This window comes from Morus notabilis, unplaced genomic scaffold (assembly GCF_000414095.1).
Source record: "Morus notabilis unplaced genomic scaffold, ASM41409v2 Scaffold137, whole genome shotgun sequence".
Lineage (NCBI taxonomy): Eukaryota > Viridiplantae > Streptophyta > Magnoliopsida > Rosales > Moraceae > Morus > Morus notabilis.
This window is the reverse complement of record NW_010358172.1, coordinates 1,058,615-1,065,794: the sequence shown is the minus strand read 5'-3', so window position 1 is coordinate 1,065,794 and position 7,180 is coordinate 1,058,615. Positions and strand designations below refer to the sequence as shown.

Sequence of the window (7,180 nt, the reverse complement as noted above, 5' to 3'; positions counted from 1 at the left end):
CTATAAGGATGCTATAACAAACTATATGTGTGCAAAAGTAAGAGTAGGACATATAGACGCATATGATTGGCAAATTGCCAAAGTTTTGTATCAATTTTTAGGTAGGTTTCATGAAGTGACTCTAAAACTTAGTGGCACATATTGCCCAACATCACCTTTAGTTTTAGGAGAACTTTTACGAATTAGTATTTTGTTTAGCGAATATAGGGAGGACCCAATTTTAGCAGTTCCTATCCATTCTATGGAAAAGAAATTTATAAAATATTGGTCTAAGTTACCTTTGTTGTATGGTTTAGGTACTATTTTTGATCCTATATTAAAATTAGAAGGTTTAGAAAGTGGTTTAGAAAACTTAGGTGAATTTTTATGCATCAAATGTTCAAACCAATATCCAATAATAAAGAAAAAAATATATTCGATCTATAGTAAATATGAGATTAGGTTTAGAGTACCTCATAGAGTACAGGAACCGCAACAACAAGACGAAAACTCGCATTCATTCTTGAATGTTTTCGGGTTAAAGAAGAAGAAGAAGACAACTCAAACAGAAGCCGAGAGTGAATCTTCGTCGACAAGTGACAGTGACAACGGCGACGACGGCTTCAACGAGCTTATGACGTACCTCAGTGAAGGCTTAGTAGTCGATGGTACGACAAAATCGTTTGACTTAGTTCAATGGTGGAAGGCACGGGCATTAACTTGGCCAATCCTAACTCGATTGGCAATGGATATATTTTTTATCCCAGTCTCTACTATTTCATCCGAACAAGCCTTTAGTACGACAGGAAGAATACTGGAGGAACGCCGGAATGCATTGCAAAAGGATATTGTTGAAGCCTTAGTTTGCATTAAGGATTGGGATTGGGCCGATCAATGTCTACAGGATACAATTTTGCCGGCAAGCCAAGAATGGATCGATAAATTTAATCGATTAATATTTAATTTTGAAGACGATCCTTTAGCTTCAAATTAAATTATAAATTTGTAATTTGTATATATGTATTTACTTTTGACATTGTATTTGTAATTGTATAACTTTGTAAGTTTGTAAAATTTGTAATTAATCACAAAATGATTGTACTCTTTTTTTCTTGTTAAGTTTTTATCCCAATTAGGTTTTTCTTGATAAAATTTTTAACGAGGCAATCATGAATTACGAATTTAATATACATCATTAATATACATGATTAATTTATTCAATTGTGTTAATAATGTTTGTTGAATGTTGATTTTGATTTTTATATAATTTTAACACAAACTAACTTAATAATTATAAAAATTTAAAAATATTAAAAAAATTCAGGCTATTCGGGCGAGCTCGGACGGCCCGACTGGGTTCGAACAGCCAAATATAAGCCCGCGGCCCGTTCAAGGGCATTTTTGGGCTCGGGCAAGCGGCCTGAATTTTTTGGGCAAGTCGGGCTCGAGCTCGGGCAAAAACTCAGTATTTTCGGACAGTCGCGAATGGCCTGTCCAAAGTTCTAACACTAAGTGTGTTCCTACTTATTTACAGCCATTAGTATTTGAATAGTAGCTATATTCATTAAATGTAAACCATTTATTTATATTCGACTAATTTTGTTCATCTCGATGGGTCATTCCTCAATATATTTTGATTTATGGTTTATGAATTTTGTTATGTTTCAAAAGTTTGTTATTTTCCACAGTCATAGTTTAATGTCGTCATTTCGCATTCCTTGTAAACAACGTGTTTTTTTTTTTTTTCATTTTATTCTTTATTAAAAGTAATAAAGTGGTTACCACACAGACTCATCCTATAAATCCAAAAAAAAAAAAAGAGAAAAAAGAATTTATCCTTACATATATATGAATATAAATTTTTACATTTTATTTTTAATTAATATTCTTTTATTAATATAATTATTTAACTAAAAAAGTTATTAATTAATAATAAAGAGAAAATCTTGACTCATATAATTTTAAAAAGTATTTGTCTCTTTTTAAAATTTTTTTTTTTTTTAAATTTGAACTTTTTATCAATTTTGCATAGTTTATTATCGGTAGAAAAATATAAAAAGAAAATAAAATCGTTTAACGGTCATAGGATATTTTAGTCAATAAATCGATCCGTTTCTGATTTTCATGATTTATTAATGCGTAAAGTTTTTCACATTATGACGAATGTCCTTCTGTTTCTTTACTCGAATGTGTGCCCTTTATTGGTAAGACGGGGCCCATTGAGGCAGCTTTTCATGTGTAGCCCATAAATATGGGGCCCAAAAAGTCACGGAAACGGGGTCTATGTTTAGAATCCGGACAAAAGGATGAGGCTGGCTGGGGCAAGGTTGATAGGACCATATATATTATTTACCGTTTGACCAACTTACAGGTGGCTGTTATTACATCGTAAAGCGGTGACATAAAGTTTCAGTTGGTGACTTAGGGCACGTTCTTTTATCTAAAAAATTAAAAAAAAAATTTTAATTTTATTTAAATTTATATTTTTTTAAGTTTTAATTTTATTTAAATTTTAACTTTAACTTAAATTATAACTTAAATTCAATTCAAAAATTACACTCAAATTATACTCCAAAAAACAACCCCTTACTAACTGTTTGGAAAAAAAAAGAAATTAGTAACTGATTTGTTCAAAAAAAGAAAAAGTTGGTGATGACGCCACATGTTATGAATCTCAACAGGAAAAATGTTGTATAGTGCATGGGGATATAAATAAAATGTTGAATAGTTCATGAGATTCAAGTAAAATTACAGTAGAATATTACTGTAATTTTGATACAAATTTGTGTTCTAGCAAGTGTGTTTTACTTTAAAAGAAAGCCTAGCCACTTTCCTTAAATTAGTGATCCTTCGGTTCTTGTTCAATAGAATTCGTCGTTTTACATCACTTAGCATCAAAGTGTTTATGGGCACGAGATGAGATGGTTACTATTAATCCAAAAGAGTTTGTTCTTCGCTTCGTTTTGTATACTCGAATAGATTCGACAGAAAGGTGACAAAGGGGTCCCAACTTTTGCTTTGCTTTGTTTGCATTTCGCAAATTTGTGCTTGCCAGGAAGACTTATATCCTTCTCCTCGAATTGAAACGTGAAAAAAAAAAGGAAAATAATTGTTCCATTCGGCTTCAAAAGTTAAAAAAATAAAAAATAACAACAGAGATAATAAGCAGTTAATAATCGGGTAATGTAGGCCTTAGAGCCCCACTAGATCATATATATAAGTCACACCAATGACCAAACTACAAATTTAGATGAGAGGGCTATGATATTGGTTTTGTCTCTAACCCTTTATATATGGCGCGTTGTGAAACTTCAATATGTAAAAGATGAGATGGGTGTACAAGTTGTGTAGGGTTATCCAGTCTCCAGTAGTAGTACTCAGTTGAAGGAATTGTATAACTTTGTAAGTTTGTAAAATTTATAATTCGTCACAAAATGATTGCACTCTTTTTTCCTTGTCAAGTTTTTATCCCAATTGAGTTTTTCTTGGTAAGGTTTTTAACGAGGCAATCATGAATTACAAATTTAATATACATGATTAATTTATTCAATTGTGTTAATAATGTTTGTTGAATGTTGATTTTGATTTTTATATAATTTTAACACAAACTAACTTAATAATTATAAAAATTTAAAAATATTAAAAAAATTCAGGCTATTCGGGCGAGCTCGGACGGCCCGACTGGGTTCGAACAGCCAAATATAAGCCCGCGGCCCGTTCAAGGGCATTTTTGGGCTCGGGCAAGCGGCCTGAATTTTTTGGGCAAGTCGGGCTCGAGCTCGGGCAAAAACTCAGTATTTTCGGACAGTCGCGAATGGCCTGTCCAAAGTTCTAACACTAAGTGTGTTCCTACTTATTTACAGCCATTAGTATTTGAATAGTAGCTATATTCATTAAATGTAAACCATTTATTTATATTCGACTAATTTTGTTCATCTCGATGGGTCATTCCTCAATATATTTTGATTTATGGTTTATGAATTTTGTTATGTTTCAAAAGTTTGTTATTTTCCACAGTCATAGTTTAATGTCGTCATTTCGCATTCCTTGTAAACAACGTGTTTTTTTTTTTTTTCATTTTATTCTTTATTAAAAGTAATAAAGTGGTTACCACACAGACTCATCCTATAAATCCAAAAAAAAAAAGAGAAAAAAGAATTTATCCTTACATATATATGAATATAAATTTTTACATTTTATTTTTAATTAATATTTTTTTATTAATATAATTATTTAACTAAAAAAGTTATTAATTAATAATAAAGAGAAAATCTTGACTCATATAATTTTAAAAAGTATTTGTCTCTTTTTAAAATTTTTTTTTTTTTTAAATTTGAACTTTTTATCAATTTTGCATAGTTTATTATCGGTAGAAAAATATAAAAAGAAAATAAAATCGTTTAACGGTCATAGGATATTTTAGTCAATAAATCGATCCGTTTCTGATTTTCATGATTTATTAATGCGTAAAGTTTTTCACATTATGACGAATGTCCTTCTGTTTCTTTACTCGAATGTGTGCCCTTTATTGGTAAGACGGGGCCCATTGAGGCAGCTTTTCATGTGTAGCCCATAAATATGGGGCCCAAAAAGTCACGGAAACGGGGTCTATGTTTAGAATCCGGACAAAAGGATGAGGCTGGCTGGGGCAAGGTTGATAGGACCATATATATTATTTACCGTTTGACCAACTTACAGGTGGCTGTTATTACATCGTAAAGCGGTGACATAAAGTTTCAGTTGGTGACTTAGGGCACGTTCTTTTATCTAAAAAATTAAAAAAAAAATTTTAATTTAAATTAAATTTATATTTTTTTAAGTTTTAATTTTATTTAAATTTTAACTTTAACTTAAATTATAACTTAAATTCAAAAATTACATTTTAACTTTAACTTAAATTATAACTTAAATTCAATTCAAAAATTACACTTAAATTACACTCCAAAAAACAACCCCTTACTAACTGTTTGGAAAAAAAAAGAAACTAGTAACTGATTTGTTCAAAAAAAGAAAAAGTTGGTGATGACGCCACATGTTATGAATCTCAACAGGAAAAATGTTGTATAGTGCATGGGGATATAAATAAAATGTTGAATAGTTCATGAGATTCAAGTAAAATTACAGTAGAATATTACTGTAATTTTGATACAAATTTGTGTTCTAGCAAGTGTGTTTTACTTTAAAAGAAAGCCTAGCCACTTTCCTTAAATTAGTGATCCTTCGGTTCTTGTTCAATAGAATTCGTCGTTTTACATCACTTAGCATCAAAGTGTTTATGGGCACGAGATGAGATGGTTACTATTAATCCAAAAGAGTTTGTTCTTCGCTTCGTTTTGTATACTCGAATAGATTCGACAGAAAGGTGACAAAGGGGTCCCAACTTTTGCTTTGCTTTGTTTGCATTTCGCAAATTTGTGCTTGCCAGGAAGACTTATATCCTTCTCCTCGAATTGAAACGTGAAAAAAAAAAGGAAAATAATTGTTCCATTCGGCTTCAAAAGTTAAAAAAATAAAAAATAACAACAGAGATAATAAGCAGTTAATAATCGGGTAATGTAGGCCTTAGAGCCCCACTAGATCATATATATAAGTCACACCAATGACCAAACTACAAATTTAGATGAGAGGGCTATGATATTGGTTTTGTCTCTAACCCTTTATATATGGCGCGTTGTGAAACTTCAATATGTAAAAGATGAGATGGGTGTACAAGTTGTGTAGGGTTATCCAGTCTCCAGTAGTAGTACTCAGTTGAAGGAAGCCATAAAACTTGGAAAAGCTTAATAGCACTTAGTTTTGACCGCCAACTAATTAATAGATGAATTAGTATTGTCAATTTAAAGTAGTGTTAAGAGACGCTTGCGTTTGATTGATGTATTCGTGTAATGATTTGAATTATAGTTCGTAGTTCGATACAGTATTTCACAAAAAATACACGTAAATTGAGAATGGTTCTGAACCATGATTCTGAATTCATACTTTAACACTCCCCCTCACGTGTGGGTTGGACAATGAGCAATCGTGTATGTAAATTAATTGGAAAGCCCAACACGTGAATATTTAAGCCCGAGATATATTAAAGACCCAACATATGATGACAATTTTAAATGGTGATAAAGAGTGTAATTATGGGGGTTTGAACTCAGGACCTCCCGCTTTGATACCATGCTAATTTACCAATCCATCCCAAAAGCTTAGGAGACGTTTGGTTCATGGATTAGAATAATGAGATTATAACCATTTTCGATTTACGTGTATTTTTTGTGAGAGAAAATACTGTAGTGAACCATGATTCGAATCGAGGTACGAATTTCTTTTTTTGTGAGAGAAAATACTGTAGTGAACCATGAACCATGATTCGAATCGAGGTACGAATTTCCCAACCAAACAACCTCTTAAACTATTAAGAGGTGGACCAATAATAATTTTATACTTTAACAAAACGTCAATTAATTCTAATCTCAATTTTTTTATACAACGCACGTGGCATAAAATTGTCATATTTTCATGCGTACATTTTATCCTTTCCGGGTCAGTTTTTAAAATGGAAAATAGCAGAGGACACAAAATTTTTTGCCCAGCGCAGAGTGCACACATCCATGCAAAGTTCTCAATAAAAACGAAAAACTAGTAAGCCTGCGTAGTGTTGTCTAGCTCTGAGGCTATCTAAGTATGCCAACACATGGATTAATTACTTTCAATCTTACGCCATATACATACCCAAGTGTCTGTAAATTGTGTGCTTTAAATCTAGACCCTCAAAACAAGCACCACCTGTCAACGACCGAACCAACTCTCATATTCTTCATTAACCCACACGTGTAAAATAATACAAACCCTGCTGTCAATTCCTCACTGATTCTAATCCCAGACTTATAGTACCACGCAAGTTTTGTAGAAGAACAATTCTTGTATGCGACTGATGTTATTTTTAACCTTTACCAAAAAAGGAAAGAATAACAAATAGTAAGTGATCAAACAAGGATAGAGAGAAACATGAGTCAGGGACAACCACAGAGACCTCGAGACGACCAGCTGTCAGAGCAGGAGCCCATAAAAAACGGCGACGTTTTCAACGTTTCCGGTTCCTTGGCGTCCAAACCGGTTGCGCCCAGGGATGCAGCCGCCATGCAGGCCGCCGAAAGCATGGCCTTTTTGGGCAGACACGAAAGGGCGGTCCAGCCGCTGTAATGGAGGCGGG

At 32.6% G+C, this 7,180-nt stretch overlaps 1 pseudogene; it reads left to right on the top strand.

Annotated features, from left to right (window-relative positions):
- The first annotated feature begins 6,975 nt into the window (after positions 1-6,975).
- Positions 6,976-7,180, top strand: part of LOC21407806 — a 1,137-nt pseudogene continuing 932 nt past the window's right edge.